This window comes from Miniopterus natalensis, chromosome 22 (assembly GCF_054644295.1).
Source record: "Miniopterus natalensis isolate mMinNat1 chromosome 22, mMinNat1.hap1, whole genome shotgun sequence".
NCBI classification, from domain to species: Eukaryota; Metazoa; Chordata; class Mammalia; order Chiroptera; family Miniopteridae; genus Miniopterus; species Miniopterus natalensis.
Genome location: NC_142102.1, coordinates 1,376,530 through 1,388,901, shown reverse-complemented (window position 1 = coordinate 1,388,901; position 12,372 = coordinate 1,376,530). Strand labels below are relative to the sequence as shown.

General features: G+C 52.1%; 1 long non-coding RNA gene across 1 annotated transcript; it reads left to right on the top strand.

Annotated features, from left to right (window-relative positions):
- The first annotated feature begins 8,139 nt into the window (after positions 1–8,139).
- On the top strand, positions 8,140–11,749 carry LOC148090707 (uncharacterized). The gene is made up of 2 exons (XR_015716358.1): positions 8,140–8,215; positions 11,376–11,749. It is a non-coding gene; the product is annotated as an uncharacterized LOC148090707 (long non-coding RNA).
- Positions 11,750–12,372: the final 623 nt, after the last annotated feature.

Genomic DNA, 12,372 nt, shown 5'->3' with positions numbered 1-12,372 from the left:
CACGCGTTTGTCGGTCGCTGTCGTGGGCGCCCTGACCAGGGACGCGATGGAGCCCGCGGCCTTGGCGTACCCGGGCGATGGCCTAGCCATCTGAGCTTCGCGGCCAGGCCGAAATCGGCTGTCTTTTGATTCCCTCGCACCCATTTAAAAACGTCTGGGCAACAGGCGGAATTTGGTGGCGTTTGCGGACCATCCAGGGTGTTCTTGCCCAGAGCCTGGGCACGGTGACGATACGTGCAAAAGCCAGAAGGAGAAGAGTGGCTGGTTTCCCTGTGGCTCCTTCTGATGCTTGTGTGTCGTGAGCGTTCTTGAAAGGAGGGGGGACCTCTCTCCCCCGTGCTGGGCCCCTTCCGGAGGAGCTGGGCCTGGGATTTTCGGGGGAGGCTGCCAGTAGCAGAGGCTCCCTCCTGCGGTCCCCAGATGGGGGAGGGAGCCCACCCAGGGTTCCCCTGCCTGCCGCTCACCTTGCCCGCGTAGTGAAAGGCTGCCCCCCAGTGCCTCGAGAAAGGCTTCTGCGCCGAGGGCCTGCACCCCGCCTTGTCTCTCACCCAGCCTTCTCCTTGGGCTTGAGGCTAATACACACACGGTGTCCCTTCAAAATGTAGACACGCTTTTCGAGTGATTATAAAGTCAGTGTTGAGAAACATACCGTTCGCTTTCAAAATTCAAAAGGATCTAAAGAAACACTGTTTTCGTCACCGCCTGTTTGCAAACGGGTGACCCGTCTGGCCCAGGCCCTGCTGATGACAGGAAGCAAAGGAACTGCAGACATCGGAGAACCATTTCGTTTGGTATCTCTGCGCCCTCCATTCCCCAGCTGCTGCCAGTTTTGCCCCTTAAACTTTGCCTTTTATGTGTCCCCGTAAAAACGCCTAGTGGATAAAAAATGTCTCTGTTCAAAGCTTCGTTTGGCTTCGACCATGATTTCAAATCGGTTAAACCTGAAAAGGAGTGAAAATCGAGTTACCAGCTGTTGCAGCGTGTGTATGCTTTTTGGGGACACCCTGTCCACCCACTCTGGATAATTGTCAGCTGTTTGTACTTCAGCTGCGTTTTCAAACTTCCAGTAGCGTTTTCAGGATGAATTTCCTTTGTTCAGAGCTTAGCCCGGCTGAAAGAAAGAAACACCCACCGAGCTGTCAGCGGTTAAAGTGGGTCTGCACTTTGGGGGGGACACCCCGTGTGTGGATTTGTGGAAACCCTCCGTGGAACAGAATGACGATGGAGAGTCGTCGCCCGCAGGGGAGGGTGGTGGCCAGAGGGGCTGCGGGAAGCGGCGGGGCTGGGGCCGGAGCTCAGCTCCCTGCGGGCCGCGCGCCTTGGCCTGCGTTCACTCGCCTCTCGGGGCTGCGGTTTCCTCATCTCCACCCCTACTGTTGTTATCTGGACCGACGTTGAAGTGCCCGGAACATTCTCGGTGCTAGTAAGCAGCATATGTGTTTGTAAAAGAAAACGGAGGAGTGAAATGAGCTGCTCGGGTCCAATGCAGACTTCAAAGCATGTCGTCTGGATACCTTTATTGCCTTGAATTTCTGCTTCTGAATTTTAAATTGTGTCCTAAAAAGGACTTTGGTGTCTCTGGCGGTATCATGTCCAGTGTCGTCCACATTGCACACATTTTTAAGATACAAAATTATTTGCATCTTATCATTTTTATTTTATATTTGTTTTAGGACTGATACACGGGAATGAAATTTTCGAAAACATTGGTTTTAAGAAATATTGTATTTACTTTCATATTACCTGAAATGCTTTTTATTTAAAACGAATCTATTATTTTGTTTTTTTATGCCTTTTTTTTTTTTTTTTTAAAGACCTATTTTGAAGACTCCCACAAATGTCCTCCTTATGGCAGAGGAGATAGGCTGAGGATTTTCCTGTAGTCACAACAACAAAACTTCATAACTCGTTTTATATTTAAAAATTAACCCGATTGTATAGTTTGTGCTCTACAAGTTGTATTTCTCTTGTTCTCAAGGGTTTTTCAGCCCCCCCCCCCCCCCCCCCCCCCCGCAATATCTTTTATCCAAGAGCAGCACATACTCTTTTCATGACCGGGCAGGAATTTTTATACTTGGCCTCAAATTCTGAAAATACAATAAATATTTGAGTCCAAACATCACAGCCTATCCCTCACTTTTCAGCAGGAGTTTATTAACGTTGCCTCCACGTTTTGCAATTTAAGAAAACCCTCAGAACAGAAATCCGCCCTTAGAACAAAGGGAGCTTCCCCTGGGCTCCTTTCTGCCCTCAAACTTTTCCCCCTAAGATGGCCCAAGTTATCTAAAAAAACACACACCAAAAAACAGTGCGTGTAAAGCTATTACCGTGCACTTGGATTGTTTCAAAAAGCAGTGAGGTTCAAACTAACGGCGTTGGGATTTCTGCGCCTCTTGCCCAAGTAGCAGATTTTCTGTGGCCCAGAATGTGAGTTTTAAGTCTGAGGACCTCGTGGTTGGTCTTTTCTTCCAGGATTCGCCTGCTGTCCCCTTGCTTCCGGCTGGGGGCTGGGCGGGGGGCTGGGCTGGGGGTTGGGGACCATCTCAGGGACCAGGCCTGGCCTCCTTTGTTCTTACAGCCGGGGAGTGGGGCCGGAGGGAAGGACCACGAGGTAGGGAGCTGGGGCAGATGCAGAAGAGAGAGGCTGGGCCAGTGTCCGGACACTCTTTTCTTTCAAATATCCTTCTTTGTTTTTTTTAAAAAGATACGTTTTTATTGATTCTAGATAGAGAGGAAGGGAGAGAGGGGGGGAGAGAGAGAAACGTCAGTGATGAGAGAGTCACTGATCAGCCACTTCCTGCAGGCCCCCGACTGGGGATCGAGCCCACAACCCGGGCCTGTGACCTGACCGGGAATCGAACCCAGATCTCCTGGCTCCTAGGTCGATGCTCAACCGCTGAGCCACACCTTCCCGGCTGAAATACCCTTCTTAATAAAAAAAAAAATCCGTATTGATCTCCGTGAGTTTTTGATGTAACAGGCCAGATATCCATTCGTTATCTAACAACACTGCCAGCGGGTTCTCCTGTCTCCTTTCTTTTAACCGGACATGTTATGTCATTTAGACGGACAGGTTTCCTCGCACAACGTGTTCTGTGCCATTTGCTTGTTCCCTTTTTATTTGGTACAGCTTAGAAATTCAAATAGCAGCCCGGCCGGGCGTGGCTCAGCAGTTAAGCATCGACCTAGGATCCAGGCGATCAGGGTTCGATTCCCGGTCAGGGCACATGCCCGGGTTGCGGGCTCGATCAGTGACTCTCTCATCACTGATGTTTCTACCTCTCTCTCCCCCTCTCCTTTCCTCTCTCTGAAATCAATAAAGATATATTTAAAAAAAGAAAAAAAAGAAATTCAAATAGAATTACAGAGGTTCTGCAGCGGGATGTCTCCCTGCTCCCCTTGTCCGCCCGCCTTCCTCTCCTCTGTAGGTGACCACGTTAGGAGGTTTTTGTATACCCTTTTCTGATCTTTGCCCCCTTAATCAACTTTATATTTCAGAACAGCTTTATATTTACGTAATTATTTCAGAGAGTTCCCCTATACCATATGTAACATCTTACATTGGTACGTAAGGTACATTTGTTACAGTTAATAAACCAATAAATACATCGGTACATTACTATTAACTGAACTTTGTACTTCATTCAGATGTCCTTGGATTCTCTGTCATGCCCTTTTTCTGTTCCAGGATCTCCTCCAGGATAACACATGACCTTTGTACACTTGTCTCAAAGGTCATCTTGCTTGTGACGAGACTGAGGAAGTTTCTCGTATTTTCTTTGGGTTTTGTTTCTTTAATTTTATTTTTCAATTACAGTTTACACTCAGTAGTATTAGATTTTGTTTCTGATGCCCTGACGGCTTTGGTGATTACTAGGTTTGGTAGAATGTCCCTCAATTGGCATTTTTAAAAATACTGACTTACGATGCACACACAAAATCTGCTTTTTTAAAATTGCACAATTCAGTGCTTTTCAATATACTCTCAGTGTTTTACAGTCACCCCTATACTTTTATCACCCTATAAAGAAACCCCGAAGCATTAGCTGTAGCATGAATGTATATACTTTGTTCCTTTTTATGACCCAAAGATATTTTATTTTACAAATATGCTCCACCAGGTCATTTGTTTACCTATTCATCAGTCGATAGACATTTGGGCTCTTTGGACTTTTTGAGTATTATAATGAAGCTGCTGGAAAAACTCGTGCAAGTTTTGGCGTAGATAAATTTTTATTTTGGGGGGTTATATGTGTAAAAGTAGAATTGTGGTTCATACGGTAACTTTGTGGTTAAATTTTCAGGTCCTCGCAATCTCTTTTCCAAAGTGGCTGCACTGTTTTGCATTCCTATCAGCGATGGATGACAGTTTAAATTTTTCCACATTCTCCAGAACACGTTACTGCCTTTTTGATTATAGGTCACCTAGTGAGTGTAAAATGGCATCACATTGAATATTCATCTGCATTTCCCTTATAACTAATGATGTTGAGCATCTTTTCATGTGCTGATTGGCTATCTGTTTATCGATTTACTTGTTAATTATCTCTTCTAATCCTTTGCCCGTTTTTATTTTTATTTTTTGGATTTTTCTTTTTGAGTTGTAAGTTTCCTTTCCCAGCTGTATGACTTGCAAGTATTTTCTGCCATTTTGTTGGTTGTCTTCATTTTCTTAATAGTGTGCTTTGAAGCAAAATCTTTCATGTGACGTGGTGAAGTCCAATCTATCTGTTTTGTTTGTTTCTTTTGGTTGCTTGGGCTTTAGGTGTTGTAGCTAAGAAACCATTGCTTAAGTCTAGGTCACACAGATTTACACCTATGTTTTCTTCTAAGACATTCATATTTTAATGTCTTACATTTAGGTCTTTGATCCATTTTGAGTTAATTTTTGTGTATGATGTGATGCAGACATTCTGATCAGTTTTTTCCAGGTTCTCCAGCTTCAGTTGCATAAAGAATAGTTTTATTCTAGATTTGATGTCCTTTAAACTCACATCATTGAGTGTTTGACTCAGGGATAAGTCTAGACTTTGGAGAAAATGGAATGAGTGAGGGACATATTTGAGTCTAAGAGCATAGTCCCGACAGGAAAGTGTACTGGTGACTCGTTTTGTGTATGTTCACTTCCTAATTGTAGGACATGCTCAGTCTGGCTTATAAACTGATATAAATTTTCCTAGTTAAGTAGATGAATGAGCCATAGCAGCAGCTCTCCTTGGATTATTTGAGGCTCGGGGAGCCCTTAATGCCTTCTCTGGAATGCAGAGCCAGCTTTTCAATGCTGTGAGCAGCCAGGAAGTTGTGAGCAGGGTGGTCAGTTGTTAAAAAGAGCAGGCTAGGAAAGGGTGGGAGATGGGTCAAGAAAGTAGACAATGAAGTACATTCGTGTTAAAATTCAGTACAGTTTTGTCTTAATAATACTTATTTTTTTCAGTCTAGAAGTATCTAATGATCACTGAAAAAAGTATAAACACAGTAAAAAGTAAAAGACAAATCCCCCGCACTTCCAAATTGTCTCAACCAAGAGGAGCCTAAAGGAAACATGATTACTGAACACAATGCATGTGTTATTTTGCAACAGGAAAGGGATATTTAGAATAAAACAGAGGAAATCTAAATAAGGCATGGAATTTAGTTAACAACAAAAAAATATATACACAATTTCCACTCCCTGGGAAGTACCACTTCCAGGTGGAATATTTGATACAATTCAAAGAGCCGGCACTTCCGTAGAGCTTTTACTCTGTATCAGACCCTGTTCTAAATGTGTATATTAACTTGTTTAATCATCCAGTCATTGGATGAGAGAAATAAAATTCTGCCATATTTTATCAATTAGGAAAGTCAGATGCAGAAAGTGAACTTGCCCAGGGCGACACGGCTGTCAGAGCTGGATTCTGAACCAGCTGAGCCTGAGCCCAGAGGCTCATCCCTGGACCACAGCGGTGTGAGTTCCTTCATATGTTTACCTGGCACGGCCACATGCAGTTTTACTTTGTATTTTCCCGTTCACTCCCGTGATCAGAGTGGGTTTCTATGCCTAGGGGGTTAAGTCAAAATAGCCAGTATGCCAGAGAGGCATATTTTTGGGGTGACATGTTCTAAACGCCTTCATGTGTTACTTCCCATGACTATGTAAGAGTGAGCTATTGGAAATTGCAATTTTTGTAGTCCAAGAACTGGTGAACATTGATAATTCACATGGCTCAGCCTAACAGTTCATTCTTTACATCAGCCCTATTATAGTTTATATACTCTCTCTCTGTCTCTGATGTATTTAGCTTAACCATCTTCCAAGAGACACGTTACAGTTTGTAACATTTTATTTACACAAACACACACACTGATGTATTTAGCTTAACCATCTTCCAGGAGACACGTTACATAGTTTGCAACATTTTATTTTATTTACACAAACACACACACTGATGTATTTAGCTTAACCATCTTCCAAGAGACACCTTACACAGTTTGCAACATTTTTACTTACACACACACACAGATGTATTTAACCATCTTTCAAGAGACATGTTACATAGTTTCCAACATTTCGTTTTATCTACACAAACACACACTTATGTATTTAGCTTAACCATCTTCCAAGAGACACATTATATAGTTTGCAATTTTATTTTATTTACACACACACTCTCTGATGTATTTAGCTTAACCATCTTCCAGGAGACACGTTCCATAGTTTGCAACATTGTACCCTGGCGCGGGCCCGCGTTCATCGCCCCCCACTTGGGGACCGCGCGGTGCTGGGCAGCAGGACTGGCTTGGGGGGGGCTGGGGGAGAGCCGAGCGTCGGGTCCCCGGGACGCCGCCCCCGCCGCAGCTCCTGGAAGCGCGCGGCCGGGAGCAGCGCAGCGAAAGGCAGAGCCCGCGGGGCCGCTGCGGGGCCGGGCGCTGCTCCCCTCGCGGCGGCGGCGTGTCCGCGGAAACTCGGGCGCTACCGAGGTGCGTGCGCCGCGTCTAGAGCGCATTTCTAGGGAAACAGAGGCGGTGACTCGTCGGTCAGCGCTGCACGGTCGCGCTCTCCCCCGGTCCAGGGACCGCTGATGACTGGTCAGCACGTAAATGGACCCAGGGAAAGGCTTCGTTTTATACTCACATGTATGTGTGTGTGTGTGTGTATTTGCGCTACAAGAAGGGCACGGCCAGGTTTGCGGATTTAATGTGTTCCCTCTGCAGGGGCGAGTGTGCACGGTCTCGGGGTAGTTTTCACAGTTAAAGTGTAGGCAGCAGGAAAGGGGGGGATCTCATCGAGTCTAAACGACGTGTATCTTTCCCTTTGGGAGGGTTTCCTCCGGGACAGGGCTTCAGGGGCCCCGCGCTCTCTCCGCTCGGGGGCCGCATCCCTGCCCCTGGAGCCTCAGCCCCGCATCCCTGCGCCTGGGGCCGGGGCTGCGCGGCGAGGGTGCCCGCAAGCGGTTGCTGGGAGACAGGAATTACCTCCCGGACATTTCACATGCACTTTAAAATGGGGAGGCACCGTCCTGACACCCGGGTGCCTCGGGGACCGGCCGGGCGCGCCCCCAGCTCCTGCAGGCGAGCAGGGCGCAGGCGCCCCGCACTGCGGCGGGACCGCGGCACTGCGGCAACTTGCCGCGCACGCGCGGAGGCCGCGGCTCGGCGGGGGCGCCGGCGCATGCGCGGGCTGGCCGGGCGCGCGTTGCGGGCGCTGCGGCGGCGGCTGCGGGTCGCGGGCAGAGCGGAGCGGCCGCGGGAGATGCCTGACGCGGTCTGAGGGCGGCAGCGGCGCCATGGAGCGGGCCAGGTCAGCGCGGGGCCTCCCGCCGGGGACGGCCGCTCGGGGACGCCCCGGGCCGGCGGGACCTGGCGCGTGTGGCGGCTCCGGGGAACCCGGGACCCGAAGGGCTCTGTTCCGAGGAGGCGCCGGGGGCGCCGGGGCGGGCGCGGGGCGCGGGGCTGCGCTTTCGGGCGGCTCCCCCGCAGCACCCTCCCGCCGCCTCAGGGCCTCTCCGAGGCGGCCCTTTGTCCTTGAGCGGGGGCGGGGGCGGGGGGCTCTGCGCGCGTCAGCGGGAGGTTCAGGGGAGGGGGCGGGGGCGGGGAGGGGGCTCGGGGCGGGGTGACGGGTGGTGTGACCGGGTGGCGTGAGGGGGCGGAGCGTGGGTGTTAACAATGCCCGGTGGTGAGGGGCCGCGCCAGTGGTTCCAGCGGTTCCGAGGTCGGCGTGGCCGCGGTGGCCGAGGTGGGCGCGGGCGGCGGTTTCGAGGAGGGAAGGGGCGGCGAGGGGACCGGGCTGCGGGCGGCGTGGGGAGATGAGGTCGTGGGTGTGGCGAGGCCGCGGGTGTGGGGAGATGAGGCCGTGGGTGTGGGGAGATGAGGCCGTGGCCGTGGGGAGATGAGGCCGCGGGTGTGGCGAGGCCGCGGCGTGGGGATAAGGGGTTGCCGTGGCGGCAGCGAGGGGCCGTGGCGGGTCGTGCCCGGGTGGGTGGCGTGGAGTTGGGGGACGGCCTGCTGGGCCCACGGAGGAGGCGCGGTGGTCTCGGGGGAGGCCGTCTGGGTTTTGCGGGTCACGGCGGTTCTGTGCCCCGCCCTCCGTTGAGGGGACGGCTGCTAAAAAAAAAAAAAAAAAAAATGGGTCCAGGGTCCCGTCCCTGTGGTCTCCCTGCGGGGCAGGGTGACGGGCTCCGCGAGGCGCGAGGACGCGCCGGGGTCGGGGATGCGGCGCCGCGGGGCATGTGCGGTCCCCGCTCGGCACGAGGGGTCCGGAGGCAGCCTGGGCGCGCGGACTCGGGGGCGCATCCCGGCCTTTGTGCTGCTCCCCAAAGATGGCCGCCGCCGCAGAGGTGCGGGGCGCGCAGGCGCCGTGGGCCGGGGGCCGCCGCCCACCCCTCGCAGTGCCGCAGAGGGGGAGGGGCGGCGCTCAGTGCAGCTGCAGCCCCCCCAGCTGCAGTGCGGGGGCAGGAGGCGGGCCCGCGGGGGCAGCGGCCCCCTCCCCAAGGTGCCGCAGTGGCGGGGGTGCGGGGCTGCGCAGGCGCAGGGGGCTGCAGTGGACAGCGGCGGGGAGGGGGTTTGCGCAGCCGCTGCCCGGCGCAGGCCGCCCCCTCCCCGTCACAAAGCTGCCGCCTCCCGCGGGCGCTGCAGCGGAGGGGGCGGGGCGGGGGAGGGGCTTGCGGCTGAGCCTCCGCCACGCGGCAGCCCCCTCCCCACAGCGCCGCAGTGGACGGAGGCGATGAGGCGCGCGCTTTGTGCTGGGGCCACTCGTCCTCGGGTGCGGGCCTGGGACGGCGCCTGGGAGGGAGCGGTGCGGGCCTGGAGGCCGGGAAAGGTGAGGCCGCCCTGCGTTGCTAAGGCAATCTCCATCCCCGGTGCGGGGCATTTTAAATGTCTGCGGGTTCCCTGGAAAGGCCTTTCCTTTGTGTCTTCGTGGGCTGTCCGCGCGCGTTGGGAGCAGCGTAGGTAACGGCTAACCTGTATTCAAAGTGGGTTCAGTTAGGTACCTGCCCATCCGGAAAGCTTCGACTCCCACCGGGAAGGTTTTGTTAGATGCACGACGGTGCCACCCTTCAGTCTCGTTTCCGACTCGTGGGGTGTTCCCTGCGTGACACGACCTGAACCAGTCAGTGTGCTAAAGGGGGACGGGCTCCAGGAGGAGAGCCCGGGAGAGGAGCGGATAGATTGTTACAGGGCTGCGGGTGTACATGGTGTTTTTTTTTAATTTAGTGGTTTTCATAAATTTTCGAAGTAGAAGAAACTATTAAAAACTTGTTGGGAAATAATATTTAACAAAATAACTCTCTGGGTCTTTGATTTGGGGGTGGGGTGGAACTTTTGAGGGTTTTGGTTTCAATGACAGGATTACGATGTATTTGGTTGTCCTCGTTTTTCTCCATCATGTCCATGAGCATGGCTGGTGGTTTTTAGTTGGAATGTAAGGAACCCCAGGGCCTTGGAAGGCTTTGTTCTGGGTTTGCCTGTTCCAGGGTAGCTTGTAAATCAGGAGCCTGGAATCTTACGTGTATGATTTGCCTTTTCCCTGCGGGGATCTTGCGTGGAACACTTGGGTTTGGGCGTCCCTGCGGCGTGCGGCCTGAGGATGAGCGGGGACGAGCCCTCCGCCATTTTGGAGCCTCGAGTGAAGCTCGGGGTCCTCCAGGCGGGTCCCTCAGAAAGGCCTTGAGGACGTGGCTTTGGAAATGCAGGAGGGTGACGTGAGCCTTTCCTGGGCTTTAAAACAAGGAGACGGTGTTGGAGGGACCCTAGGGTTGCTGCTTAACAGACTTGCTCAGTTGGCTTTGTATTTTATTGGGCTTTCTTGCGAGGCCATTTTGTCCCCGTGGCGCCACGTTTGCCGCCCAGCGCGGGCGAGGAAGTTCTTTTGTCTGCAGTTCCTGGAAGATGGCCGCCCGGCCCCGAGGTTCCTGCAGCACTAACTGGTTTTCTCTCGTTTGTGGGAAAATCTGCAGGCTGGGATTGGCTCACGTTGTCTCTTTTGATTGCATTTTTCATTTTCATTATTGAGATTTTAGTTGAATTTTACTAATTTTGGGTGGGATGTAAAGGATATTAAACAGTTGGTAGAATATTAGAAGATTTTATTAGCAGACTATTGGACAATTACAAAAGCCATTTTGTGATCCTTACGTTTGGTGTTTTGCCAGGTTAGTTTTTTTTTTAAATGGACTTTGAAACACAACGTGCGTACAGGTGACAATTTCCCCCCTTTTCGGCTGCACGTTGACGCTCCGGTTGCGGTTTTCATTTCCCTCCGTCTAGCGAGAGGAGCGCCTGAGCCACGAGTGGCGGCCCGGAGGCGCGACGCCGGCGCTTCACCTGCCCAGCCCGGCCCGCGTCCTCCTCGCCGAGGTGCGAAGTGCGGCGGTTTCGCAGTTTCGCTTTGCGTTTCCCCGTGACTGAGGCTGAGCGTGTTTTGTGCTGATGGGAATTTGTACATAGTTGTTGGAAAACAGTCTGCAAGTCCTTTAACATTTAAAAATTGTGTTTGTTTTTGCGTTGGAAGAGTTCATGTTCAACATTTCCATCAGCTCTGTAGTATTTGCAGGTATTTCCATCCTGCCGCTCTTTGAAGGCAGAGCCTTTTTTGCCTTTTGGTGAAGACCGGCTTACGAATTAACCCTCAGGGAATTCGGGTATCATGTAGGGAACAACCATTTCCTAAAAAAACCACTTATATAACTTAAAAATATGTGATAGACGTCATTTTTAAGATCGATTTTTTTCATTAGAACATTGAAGTATTTGAAGCAATAAAACAATTTGGGGTAATTAGCGAGCTTATTGGTTTACATTGCGTAAGCTTAACATTTTTAAAATAACTAGGCTTCAGACAACTTGGATTCTGCCTTTTATGACTTTTTAAAATGCTTTTCCTTTTGTCCTTTCAGAATTAGCATTTTTAAAGTGAAGTTTGAGTGGTTCCTGTGCTTGCCACAGGAAAGACCACATGGCTGTTTCGCGCCCAGGAACCTGGAGCGGCCATTTTGGGAGCTGCTCCGCTTTCTGCTGCGGTCTTTAGATGGCGGATCTGCTCTCCTAAGATGGCGGGTCTGCAGTTCTAAGATGGCGGAACTGCACTCCTAAGATGGCGGACCTGCACTCCTAAGATGGCGGATCTGCACTTCTAAGATGGCGGACCTGCAGTCTTAAGATGGCGGATCTGCAGTCCTAAGATGGCGGCCACTGGGTTCCTTTTCCTTTTTCCTTTCGCATCCTTTTGTTTGATTTTGCAGATCCCCTAAGAAAGCATTTGCACAGAAAATTGCTTAAGTGGACGTCGTGTGATTTAAACTTGGGTTGGTCTAGATGATGAACTCTATACTTGGAAAACGGAACGGCGTTCCTTTTTGCTTAGCTTCCCGATGTTCCCCCAGGCAGTCTGCGGAGGGACTTGGGACGGGAACGGGGTCTCGGGGGGAACCTGACTGGAGCGGAAGGCGGCTTTTCCCGTTCACCGTGTTCCTCCAGCCTCGTGGCGGGGCAGTCGACGGGTATCGCTGCGCTTTGCTTTCAGTAGATGGAGGCGGTGCTAAGCCGCCGCGCTAAGAGCGGCGCTAGATAGAACTTGGAGGGAAGTTCTCCCGCGAGCTTGCAGGGCAGTAACGGGCGCCCCCCGCAGGGACCGCCTGCCGCTGAGACGCACCCCGGAGCAGCGCGGGCCCGAGGCGGAGCTGCAGGTGAAGCGCCGGCGCACGGCCTCGCTCGGCGGCCGCGAGTGAGTGGGGCCCGCGGGCGGCATGGGCGCCGGGGGCGCGGCCCGCGGGGGGAAGCCTGTGCCCCTCAGTTAGGGTCCCTGAGCGGTGGGTTTATTGTTAGGAGGTTGTAGACACGGACAGACAGTGCCCGCGGGTCCTTCGTTACTAGACACGGGCCTGCAGACCGCAG